The following is a 13,321-nucleotide window of genomic DNA, read 5'->3' as shown; positions in this document are numbered from 1 at the left end:
AAACTTCCACACAAAACCAAAAGCTTTGTCAGAAGAAAATCTTTTTTATAAAAGGTCTACTTCATGTAGATAGGAAGAGGTGGGTTTCTTTTAGGAGAGATCTGTACAAGGCCAGCATGGCATAAATCAGGAGTTTTAACCTAGGACTTGTTGCACGCATGCAGAATTGCTATTGCGGCTCTTGTAGCGAACCATTTCTGCCAACTCGCATGGCAGACGCGTGGAGACATGCGCTGCAGTGATGTTAAACCCTGAATTGCAGTCGTGGTCAATGAGTGGAAGGTCTCTGTCCCTTCCTCTCCCCTGCTTTCCTTCTCCTGTTCTTCCAGGCTGTGTTTGGACCTCACGTACCCCTACCTGCGATTCACGAGTGTGCTTTCTTAGTGCTTTGGCTTCAGCCTTTGGAAAGGAAAGCTGCCGTAACGACCTTTTCTGGTACTGTCAAACGCCTGTAGGCTTCCCTGGTCCCTGCAACTTTCCTGTTCTGGGTTAAGAGGGGGGGGTGAGTTTTGTTTACTCCTTTCTAATAAGATGCCTCTCTGTGTCTGTGTAAGAAGAACCTGTTGCTTCTGACATGCTGCAGGAACTAGTGTCTTGATTAACCTTTGTGTAGATTTTAACTTTCTCATTGTTTTGGTGTGGGGTGGTGGTTTCGTGTGTTTTTTTTTTTTAAGGTTTTTTTTGCAGTGTTATTAGGAAAAAAAAAATCCTACTTCTCAGGCTTTGTGACTCACTTTAGATAAAAATATTCCAGTGACAACCTTCACACTTCTGAAATCTTATTTTTATCTTTCTTCTTTGATAACTTAGCTACTGAAAATGGAATTGTGGGTGTCTAGTTTAAATTCAGTACCCTTGGGCTTTGGTGGTTTTTTGTTTGTTTTAAATCCATCTCACCTACTGAGCTAGAACAGTTGAGAGAGGGGGAAAAAAAGAAAATCAGACTTTACAGACTTTACATTGCAGCTTAGGCAATCTAGGCTTTGCTGTGAACAAAATCACTTATGCTACAGCACAGCTGCTCCTGAGAGGAGGGTAAGGGAAACAAGTGTTGTGTGTTTGTAACCGGTATGACTACTTGGTCAGTGAGGGCTTTTGCAACTGATTTTACCTGTTGATGTTGCAATCCTTGCATTGAGAGCACAGGAGATGGGGTGGTTCGGTTAGCCCTGCTCCAAAGGGAGATGCTGTCCCTGCTGTCGGTGCTCTGACCAGCTCCGTACGGCTGGGTGTCCCTCTGCTTCCCCTTGCTCCTGTAACTGCTAATCCAAGTCGTGCGGTGCAGTCGTTACGCAGGAATAACAGTCATACAGTCCTAGCAGATCTTTGATGTTTAAAAGTGTTTAAAACTCTTTGGGCAGGTTGTTCTGTCAAAGGCAGAAGTCTGGGCTGGAATATTGCATTCCCGAAGCTACCTAGACGTGACAATCTGGCATACTGTGCACTGATGTCATTGTGAGGCCACTCTTGGATATCTTTGAAAGCACAAGACAATTGGAGAAAGTTCCTGAGGACCGGAAGGAAAGCAAATATCACTTCGGGATGATCTGGAGACCTACAGGCTCGTCAGCTTCACCTTGATCCTGGGGAAGGTGGTGGAGCAGATGAGCCTGGAAAACATTTCCAGGCATACTAAGGACAAGAAGGTGTTTGGGTTTAGTCAGCATGGATTTAAGAAGGAGAAATGCTTGATCAGCTGCATGGTCTTCTACAATGAGATTACTTGCTTGGTGGCTGAGGGGAGGGCAGTGGATATTGCTTATTGTAGCTTTAGCAAGACCTTCGACACTGTCTCCTGTAAAATCCTCATCATTGGTGAAGTATGGGCTAGATAAGTGGATGGTGAGGTGGACTGAACACTAGCTGAAGTGCCAGGCTCAAAGGGTTGTGATCAGTCACCGGTAGGTTGAGAGAGGTGGTCCTTTCTCTCTGTTCAGCACTGGTGAGATGCATCTGGAGTGCTGGGTCCAGTGCTGGGCTCCCCAGTACAGAAGAGATATGGATATGCTGGAGCAAGTCCAGTGCAGGGTCACAAAGATGATGAAGGGACTGGAGCATCTTTGATATGGGGAGAGGCTGAGAGAGCCTGGAGAAGAGAAGGCTCAGGGGAATCTTATCCATGTGGGTAGATACCTAATGGGGGCAGTAAAGAAGACTGAGCCAGGCTCTTCTCAGTGTTGCCCAGGGACAGGACTCAAGGCAAGGGACACTAACCAAAACATGGGAAATTTCTTTTAAATATAGGAAGAAACCTTTTTACTGTGATGGGGGGTGAAACACTGGCACAGGTTTCCCAGAGAGGTTGTGGCACTTTTATCCTTGGGGATATTCAAAACTCAAGAGTTCACAGCCCTGAGCAGCCTGGTGTGGCCGACCCCGCTGTGAGCGAGAGGTTGGGCTGGATGATCTCCAGAGGTGCCCGCCAGCCTCCGCAGCGCTGGGAGTCCGTGGGCTGAAATGGATGCGTTCCTCAAGATGACTTCTTGGTGTAAGACAACTGCTTTGGAAGCTCTGCCCCTACTGAAATGACAGAGTAGGCAAACCCCGCAGGCTGCCCGCGCAAGGCTGAGAGGCTGCTTCAAGGATGGAAGAGAAGGTACCAGGGTCCAAACTCTGCATCCATGACAACGGGCAGAAATCCATGGCCTACATTTGTCCCTGGTGCCTGCCTTTGCGCAGCCTTGGACTTCAGCTCTGTGCATCAGTTTGCAGAGAGGGATGCTAAATCCAATGCTTTAAATCTCCTTGCGATGCAATTTGAGACAGGTGAATGAAAAATGCTCATAAGTGTTGGGTTTTGCTGTTACTTGGTGAGGTGAAAAAAGAGTTGTGTCGATCTGGGTATTCATTGATGCTGTCTGGGAGTGCTCAATACCTAAAAGAAACTCCCACTCTCCCTTCCTTTTCATTACTCTTCTGGCTTATGTTGTGTGACTTCCTAAATTGTCCTCTAATTTCTAAATATACCCTTCAGGCAGCGGCTCTTGTTTGGTAAGACAGCTTTCTTAGCATGGTATAATTTTTCCATCTTTTTATTGTATACATAAAGAAAGTTGTATAGACTTTGTATGGGTGTGGGCTCTTGTATAAAAGCAATACCAGCTCAGTAAAATAAAGCTTGCATTGAGGAGTATCTGACACATCGAAACCCCTAAGTGGTCACAGCAGCAGTTGTTAGGGTGAGGGGAAATCCAGTGCGGATTTCAGCTGAACATTTTCTTTCAGGTTAACTAACATCATCATGAAGGCACTGATGTCTTTGTTGCAGAAAATGAGACAAGAAATTGGAACAAATGCAATATGTAGTCGGAGGAAAACAGCAAATTTGTTTTCTATTTGTCACAGCAGGCCAGGTACCCAGTATGTTAAACCTGCTTCCCCCTCTCCAGTCTTGCCTGTGCCTGGCTCCCTGACAAACCAACCAAGCCAAAAGGGTGTTGTATAGTTTCCAGATTTTTATACTAGAGATAGTTTTCTGCACTGTTACGTGAATGTACAGGCCAACAGGATGGCTAAAAAGCATCTCCTTCACTTTGTAGTAAAAACCAGTCCTTTACTTTCTAAAACATGAGTGATCTGCCCGAATTGTGGAAATGTAACCTTCGCTTTGGGGAGGCTGAAAGAAAATTGCCACCATCAGAATTAGCCTGTGCTGATCCGCTGCTCTCGTGACCAGCGGGCATCTGTTCAGACCAGGGGGCCTTTTAAACTCTGCCTCCTCAGCAAACGGTTGGGGCGAAATAACTAAATTTCCCATTGGATTGACTTACGGATGGATCTGGGCAAGAAGGATTTTTTTTTCCAGTTCCAGAGAGGGCCTGAAAAATCCCTAAGTAGGACGGTTTGTAATGATTTCAGAGGAGATTTCTTTGTAATGTCTGACCAGAGTATAACATTTTTGAGACAGAGGTTTCACCAATTTGAAACCCTTCTTTTCACTTGGGACAAAGGCTTTTTGTTTCCATTTTAACAGAAGCATGGAAGCCAGAGCAGCTCCTCCTCGGCATGGCAGAAAGTGACCCCCATCCCCAGGCTCCCGGGAGAGGGGTGCTTGGAGCAGCACCCTTGGGGTGTGTGGGGCCAGCCAATCCCATCTCCTGCCTCCCCACAACTCTGCTTGGCCCAAAGCGCTTCTCTCCTGGCGGAGGAGGAACCAGGCTGCTTTCCCGAGCAGCTGAATTTCTCACCTGGGAGGCTGGACCTTTTCAAAATGGGGGGGAAAAGAAAGCCAGAGGATGCTGGAGAGAAGCAGTGTGATGCTCGGAGTATTCCTGGGCAGGGAGACGTGTGGGTCTGCATCCTCAGGATAATCCCCTCCCGAGCAAGTGCTTGTGCTGACTCGCCTGCTAATTAAAGCTGTCTGCTTCCTCCTCCTCCTCTGCCCAGGTTGGGGAGTCTGGTCCACGCTCTCTCGTTTGCTGGAACTATTAAATAAATTCAACCTGAATTTGAAAATAGCAGTGGGATTACTTAAATCACATTTCTCAGCAAGTTCACTGTTGCTAAAACTCTTCATCCTGCTGTACTTAAATCTAAACCCTCTTTATTTTCGTTTGGTCTCTTAGCCAAAAGATTCTGACTTTTGAGGGCAAGATGTCAGTATTGTACCAGGCAACGTTGGAGGGAAGGTGATTGCATCATATAGCGACAAAATGTTACTGCGGCTTTCCAAAAGTGGAGGCTGTTTCCCAACCTTTCTCTGAAAGCCAATTTGTTCTGAATTTTGGTGCCTGTCTTGTCTTTTGTGCTATTAGGTGATACTGTTGGTACAGATTTTCTCACAAGACATAATGAAATTTTTCTGCCCTTGCACCATGGAGAGAAAATACCAATAACACGGGAATAAGATTCATTTTTATTGCCCTTTGGTTTCATGGCCAGGAGCACATTTTCCATCTCAGTTTCAGATGAGCATTTCTGAGAACCTGATGTGTGTTAGGCCGGGACCTCCATCCATGCACAGGAGCTCATAGCTGGTGTCTGAGCTCCTGTGACACCCTCTGAGAAAACCCCAAGACGACCAGAATAAACATGTCTGGTGCTTTCCAAGGAACAAGGGTGGTGTGGAGGGAGCAGCGTTTTGCTTCATGTATGTATGTATTTTTAAAGTGGATTTAAAAACTGCTTGGGCATCATATTTGAACACAGGTAAAATAATGTAAATATCCAAGATTTATGAGATTAATAACCTCATATTGGTGGTGCTGGGGCCATGCCAGGCAGGTACCCTGTCCCCTTCACCTGTGGGAGGGCTCCCCACCTTCTGCCATGGAAAGTATCCGGGTGACCTCCAGTGTAAGCATCTTGCTGGAGCCTCTGCTACACAGTCAGACATGGGGTAAGAAAAGCAGTAATGTGAAAAGTGATTCTCCTCTTTTGGAAACAACTGAATCATTGTCATCGTCAAAGTTAGAGGTGGCATGGAGCACAGGCTGTTCTTGGTAGAGGATTATGAGATTCAGTCAGGATTTAGGGATGGAAATGCACACAGGATTTCCTTTTAAAAATCCCGTGCTTAAGTAGCTGTTTTGTTCCTACTCTAAAAATGAAAAATCTCAGGCTGGCGGGCTGCTTTCTGAATTTTTGGGGCGTCTTAGCTCACGCTGCAGCATGCCACCAGCAGCGCGACATACTGGTATGCCATGGCACATGCTAGAAATGCTGCTTGTAGTGGAGTTTCTTGCTGAGGGTGCTGCAATGATCTCCTTAATTGAAATATCAGAGTATGCACAGATAAAAAAGTGGGAGCAAGTACCTGCCTCCTACCCCTCTGGTCCAAGGGGAGGGCAGTGCTGGCTGGGCACAGGCAGCTCGAGGTTTCGGTGTGAGTGCGGATGAGGGTGCTCCATCTCATTAAGCCAAGGAGGCCAAGACATCAGCCCGCTAACACGTCTGGGTCGCAAGGCCGAGGCGACATCCCTGTGACCCACTTTGAATTTACCACTTAATTCATCTTCTCCAGTGCTATAAATAATTCAGCCTGAGGCAGTTCAATGGTGATAAATAGGACAATAAACCTCGTACTGCAGCAAAGGCTACAAAGAGAGCAGCGCTTTTTAATTGACTGTTGCGTGGTGAGTAGGAAAAGCAGAGAAAACTCACTCAAAGCACTGCACACAAACGTCACTGAGCACAAGTTCTTTGACGGCTTTGAAGTTTCCTAGAGTAATTCAGCCCTTATCAAAGGACCGTGTTTCACATAACGTTGGAGGTTTGAACCAGACGATTACTTGTGATCCCAAAGTCTTCGCACAAAATAATTTAACCTCATGGGACCACTGTGAAGGTCCTGTTTGATACCTGGTAGGGTCTCTCCTTGGTCTACTTCATTCATTCTGCCTCCATAAGAGCCTGGTAAAACCTGAAGGCTGTAGTAGGTGGGGAGGTCCGTAGCTCTTGCCACCAAGCCTTGTGCTCAGACTACTGTGCAACACCCACCTCTCAAATAAAAGATGTGTTCTTTGCCCTTGACACCCAGCACTGTTAGTCGGGTGTCCTTACTGCCCAGGTGTGAGCTGAACACAGGAGCAACAGCAGGGGCTTCGCAGGGTTGAACTGGGAGGTTGTCCCAGTGAGGGTTATCAGCTGCTTAAAAGCTGTCCCTGGCTGCCGGTCCTGCTCATGACCGATTGCCACCAACACCTCTGGTCTTAATGCTGTCCTCTGGGCTACCAAGCGAGCCTTGAAAGCAGGAGTGAGCCACAGGAGGCTGGCAAGGGTAGCGCATCCCTGGATTGCCGTGTGAGCTTGCCCATGTCTGAGCGTGGAAAATCACCAGGCGTGCAGGAGTATGGGTTTTTTGGCAGTGGAGCAGAGGCACAGCATTCCTCCCTGTGGTTCTGGGGAGATCTAGTTAAAGCTTTCTGGCTCACTAGAGCCGCAGTTGCATCATCTGAAGAACATCCCATGTGTTACAATTTTCTGCTCCCTGATGAATTAGGCTCAGAGCTTTAGAATTACCGTTTTTTTTATGTGTGCCTATATTTAGCTTAATTTTTAATGGTCTGCTAGACTTCTCTGTAGTTAGCTAATGAGATCTGGTTCAATAGGTTACTGTGCTACATCCGTGTCCGGTTTGACTTGGAGCTATGAGAAAACTGGGGCCAGGGAATCTTGGAGCCTGCATTTGTACACTGCTTGTTCTGTGCTACTCTGGGAGCAGACGTGCCTCTGCTCTTTCCCCTGATCCCATCCAAGCATGGAGTCCCAGGGTGGCTCGTGGGAATGGCCTGTTTAATTTTATACGCCTGGGATTTCTGCTTAGGGTCATGGGTGGTGGGGATGTAACCGGAGAGGAGCTGAGATCCCGCAAAACCACTTCTTGGCTGTTAATGGCTCCAGGGAGTAATGATAGAAAAGGCTTCTCCAGACTGCGTCTCATGCTCTCCTGAGAGCTGGGATTGCTGAGTAGCCTGAAATTTGGCCTGCTTCAGCAGGATCTTGGCCACCACTAAGGGAAGCACTATGGGGCATGATGTGGGGGAGGGAGGAGAAGGAGATGGTTCGGTCTCCGTAGCCAGCCCAGCTTTGATAGATGGCTTTGGGAATGCATTGCCCTATGAAGGGCAAGCAAATGAGAGGGTGCTGACTTATAAATACCCACAATTCTTGTGAGAAAAGACCCAAGAGACAGATGGGCAACTAGCCATTGGTTTCTGGACTCAAGAAGATGCTGTTTATACCAGCAGCCAATGACGGTATCTAAAATATGCATCTAAATCCATAACTCCAGCAGTAAGCATCAAAAGGGTTAACTATAATAAAAACCTAGCTTGGCATTGTGTCTTTTCACTGACAATCACTGAAGTAGAGATTTTCACTCTGACCCGTGTAGTTGAGCTCCAATCACTTGAAGGTCTTTTTAAATTCAGGCCAGCATCCCCCTGAGACAGTACTGCTGTTTTCTTACAGCTCTTTCAAATTTGTATTAAAAATGCTATACCTGAAGCCATTTTGAGTAACTGATATTTGCTGTGTTCCAAATCAGAGAGTTGGTGGGTTGCATCCCACCTGATCTCGGTAAAGTGAGACAGTTTTGCTCATAGGCTTTTTTTTTTTTTTCTTAATGGTTTTAACTGCACCACCAGGAAAAATTTCATCATTGCCTTCAGCTTCGTGTAGCAATACATCAGAGAAGGAGCATAAATTCAACAGGCTAACGGGGACAAAGGGTCATGGGAGTAGACCTTGGCAGATAAGCTGATGCGCGGAGCCTGGTTGGTACCTGGGTGGGTAATAAATATATCACTGCTGCTGCAGAGCGAGAGGCCACCCTCTATTGCAGCTGAAATGGAAACCGCTGCAGTAACGGAGGTGAGGTTTCTCAGATGGGTGGTGGTGGGGTGAGGTAGATACGGGAGTTGTGGGCACTTGCAAGTGCATGGGTGGGGGAGGCAGTGCCTCTGTTTTTTTCACTCAGGCGATTCTAATCCCTAAAATCACCTTCTGATCTCAACTAGACATTTGAATTCAGTATTAATTGTCAAACAATTTTCTCTCCTCAGTGGATAAGCTTTGGCCTCCAGAAGTAGGACCTGTTCCTCTTTGGGACAGGAAGCCCCAGTATAAGAAGCCAAACCCCTGAAAGAAACCATTACTCTGGTCTTTCTCCCTGACAAAGGAAACATCTTGCACTTCGTGTTTTCTGTGCGAGGTGTGCTCACCCTGGATACATCTTTAGGGAGTAGTGTATGCCCCTTTGAGTACCTTGACCTTGAATTCCTAACAGAGGAGCTCTGGCTTTCAAAAGAAGGGTCCCTTCTTTCACCTGCAAGGGTGATGACCTTATAGCTCTTGCATTTATGGGTTCTTGGAAATGAAGCTGACGGGTGCTCTGTCAGCACTGCTGTAGGGTGGTGTTGACGTAATTTGTAATCAATCACATAATTTGCAAGTGGCTGTGTAGCGTTTAGACAGGTCATGGCACCAAAACACTGCTTGAAAAATTTAGCCTTGGGTCTCTCTTGTGTTCTCTCTGCAGCAATGTCTGTCTGTCTGGCAACCCCATACCCACCCTCCGCAGATCTTCAAGGCTAAAAGTGAGTGCTGGGTCTCGTTTGCAGGTAGAAGGATCCCAACAGCTCAGGAAATTTTCTTGGAGGCCTTGAGCAATGCTGTGGGGAGCTTTTTATCTCAAGAGAGTGGAGACTGGAGCACAGAGGTTGGAGAGCAGAGAAAATGCTAGCAGGCAGCCAGGTTTGGAGGGGAAGGGGATTCAGGTCAGGGTAAGACATTGCTGGGTTAAAAGGCACTGCATTTCCAAAGCAGTCCTTTAGTTCCAGTGGGACCACAGTGAGACGTACTCGGCGCCAGTACCTTCCTCTAGCAGGTCCTAGCTGGTTCGAGCTATTACTGAAAGCTCTGAAAAACTCACCCCTGAGTGCTAAACTAGAAAATTACTCCTCACAGCCCAAATCAAAGATGGCTTTATAAGTAGGAAGGAGTCTTGGGAAGACCCTAGGGGGGCTGTGGCTTCCTCCTCCTTTCCCTCTGTTAACGTTGCCCAGTGCAGCGAGCGTTCGTGCAAGAGCTGCCGTGCACGATCTTCCTCCCTCCTTCCCCCATCAGCACTGCAGCTGCACCCAGCATCGTAGCTTCCCGTAATAGCAGCTATAACCAACCCTGTAAATCAGGCTCTGTAATTATGGGACCCAGTGTGGAATAACAGGATGAACATATCGGTCAGCAGCCACTTTGAGGAAAACATGCAAATACACCGAGGGGCCCTAGTAGGTGCTGAAAACAGTTCGTACTGAAATCCTGATCGTCCTAACAGTTTGTCTTAATGGTGATTTGTGCCTTTGCTGTCTCCAAACGTAGCTGAGAATCGGCTCCCTCCTTCTCACCCTCCTCTCTTACCTTCTCAAAGGGCAACCTCAACCACACAGCAAGCCACGTCTCATTGTAAGAGTTTGGAAATGAAAACAGCAGGCAAGGCTTTGATCTCCCTCTCCGTCCTCTATGACGGACATTTGCAAAAGCATCCCAATAAAAGGCCCTGGTATTCTGCAGACCACTTGTGGTGTGTCTGAGAGCTTAAACTTTGTGCTTTCAGGCTTTTAGTCATCGATAAACAGAGCGATTACACGCTCTGTCTGGATGTGCTCTCTCTTCTGCAGTGAAATTGTTTGTTGCCATGGATATCGTTTGGTCTTGAGAGACACATAACCAAAATGGATTTAAACAGACCCTTGTGGGTCAATATTTCCGTAGGAGCAAATGCACATCTTGAGGCTTCCTAGAATTATTTTACTTGTCCTTGATGCAAGGAGCATGAAGCACATAGAGCTTCAGCTGGAGAGGTAACGGATGCCCCTTAACTGTAAGGAAAGATGGAATAAATTCTGGAAATTGTTTTGCCCGAAGCCAGAAAGGTAAAGGAACCTCTCTGATCTCAGCAGCCAGAAAGATCAGGTAGAAGTTTCTTTATTGTTTGTTCTTGACAATTTGAAACTACTTATTCTTGCCAGTCCTAATTTTTTTTTTTAGAAGTGCCTTTCAGTCTGGGGTTTCCAAGATGTGTTGTATTGCAGCTCATAAATGGACTTGTGTTCTGGACGAACAATAGTTGTTACTGTTTAACGCAGAGATTTGATAAAATTTTCTAATGGCTGCTGCAGAAAACAGGCAGATCGAGTGGAGAGAAGTTTTCAGTTTCTACCCAGGAGCAAAACTCCCACTCTCTGGCTTATGAATTTCATTAGGTGGAACTAATTAAAGGGATGTTTCTTATTACCAAGATGAGACGCAGTCCAAGAGGAGTCCAGGGAGGTTTGTACGCTGCAGCACAATTGCTCCGCTTTTAAATGCTGTGAAAGCGTTGTGTCCTATTTAATTTGACATTCCTTGTGTTTGTTTCTCTTCGTGACTCATAGCACAACACTGGCAGCAGGCCTAGGAAGTAGGTTATGGGATCTGGCGTGGGGACACTGGTGGATTGTATTCTAAGTGTTGTGCTTACATTGCAGCACCAGCCATGAAAGCATCCAGCAAACTGCATTCGTACTGCCCAGCAAGCTGGTGGCTTCAAAAATCAGATTAACAGCTGGAGCAGTGGGCCAAGGCAGGCTTGAATTAGCATTTAATTTGCCACATCTCTTAGCCTAGCTTGTTTAACATGAAACAATTTTAGTACGTGAATAAAAAAGCTCTGCAAAACATGCACTTCTCCTAGCTGTCGTATTCTGGTTTTAAGCAATAGGTTGATCCCTTCCAGCCTCTCACCCGTCCCCTGACAGAGATGCTGCACTGCAATCATCAGACCTGCACAAAAATAGGGTGATCAAGTAATTGTTGACAGAAATTGCACGAGGGCTCTGATTTCACCCACTGATGGGAAGTAAACACATGCATTTTCACACTGATGGGGACTTGATGGCGAGGGGGGGGTTATGGCGGGTGGCAGCAGCTCTGCTTCAGCTCTTCAGCGCTCGGTCTCTCTGGTACAGCCCAAAGCTCAGATCTTCACTCCCTCTGGCTTAAGCTAATTAAAAGGCAAGGGCATCATGCTGCTCTTGTGAACTCTGAAGCCGAAAATGCTAGTGGTATGTCTTGGGAAAGACTGGGTAGTTTATCTAGCATCGCTCTAAATTTGGTCTTCTGCAGAATAAAGCACTCACAGCAAAGCAAGTAAAGTGTTTAGGAGGGTCCTTTGGCTTTGCATGGACATTTCACGACCAATAAAGCCAGCAGGGCATAAAATATAGCTGGATGGTAAGCTATGTCAAACCCTGCTTCCTTAACCCAACCCCTCTCTGTAGAAGGATGAGTCAGGATTTAGGTTGCCTGTCTTTGCTGATTTCTTCTGAAAGAAGAGATGATTTCTTGCAGCTCGGTGACAGAAAATGAGTAATATTTGGGGAAAGCACCATGAGAAGTGATCATTTGCAAGCAGAAGAAATAAAAGCATCATTAAAAGATATTTGTCTGTAGTGCCTACCATAATCATGTGAGTGGCTTCTTATGTCACTTAAAATGGCGTGTGCATTTTGCAATGCAGGTACTGGAAGGGTGCATGCATGCTTGTATGTGTTCTGTGGGATACAGAGCTAAGACCTCAACTAAATTAAATTTAGTTTAGTTTTGTAAATTTATGGGGAATTTACAAAGTGGCAGGTCAAGGGCAAGATGCAATATTTGTGCTGGCTTATGAAGATCTGAATAGCAACATTAATTTTGAGTGATTCAGGACTGATTTTTTTAAATATTAACCAGAATTCAGCCAAGCAATGAAGCAAAACAAAAACTATTTCCTCTTGCCTTTCTTGGGACTTGATTTCTTAAGAAAAGAGTCCCTCAAAAGCAGGCCTGGCCTTCAGGATGACCGTGCTGAGGTCAGCAGGAGCAGTACAAATCCAGCTCTTCTGCCACTGTGCAGCATCCAACGCTGCGAAGGAACAGGAGTTTCCTTGGGAATCCAAGGCAGCACGTACCCACCTTCTCAGGTGTTCCTGGAAAAGCTTGTTTGCATTTTATCATGCTCTCAGGCACTCAGGAAAAATTTCAGAGAGCACTTAATTCTCCCTGAACTGAAACGTCTCCTTTTTTATTTTTTGCAAGCCGTAGGTGTGAAGCAGCAGAGCATTATTTACTGTTGATGAACTCACACCAGCTCCTCTCTCCTTTCCCACAGTTGGAGACTGCGTGGTGGGCCATTCCCCCCTCCTTTATTTATAGTTGCACAGTGAAAAAATCTCTGGGGCTGCACGAGTACACAGAAAAAGTGAAATTAAGCAAGTCATTAATACGTTACTTAGGATTTTGGTTTTATGGTTATTTTGCAGCTTGGAACAAAAGACGAAAGCCAGCGTCATACTGTCAGCCAGCTGGAGACAGGCCAACACCTGGAGACACACACACACTCTCACACTGTCTCCTTCTTCTTTGAAATTCTTGACAACATTTTTTCAAAGCTTCTTGAACATCTGTCTGGCTTTCCTTTTGGAGAAGAGGAAATGGAAGATGGGAGCCATGACCGAGGCCGTCGGAAGTGGTTGCAGACCGGCCGCTCCACGCGCTTGCCGTCGCAGTGGGCTTTCTGCCCGGGCAATGCTAGAAAACACGTCCCAGAAATGGCTTCATCTGGTGGCAGAGCATCAGATCCTTCTCTCGGGGAAAATGATGGAAAACACATGGTGGTTGGAGACTTACTCCAATTTTGTGTTTTTTAAATATATTACACGTTTTGATAAGTGCAGTGAAAGGGCAGTCTTCGTTGCACTGCTGTGGGTCCTAGAGCAGATGAAGCTCCATAAATGTTGTTTGATTGTCATACGGTCCAAATCAGTTTAGCGCTGGTAAAACATTGCGTTATCCATGGAAA

Source organism: Nipponia nippon, unplaced genomic scaffold, assembly GCF_047370975.1.
Source record: "Nipponia nippon isolate SJK-2023a ecotype South Korea unplaced genomic scaffold, ASM4737097v1 scaffold_2, whole genome shotgun sequence".
Classification (NCBI taxonomy): domain Eukaryota; kingdom Metazoa; phylum Chordata; class Aves; order Pelecaniformes; family Threskiornithidae; genus Nipponia; species Nipponia nippon.
Note: the sequence above shows the minus strand (reverse complement) of the source record.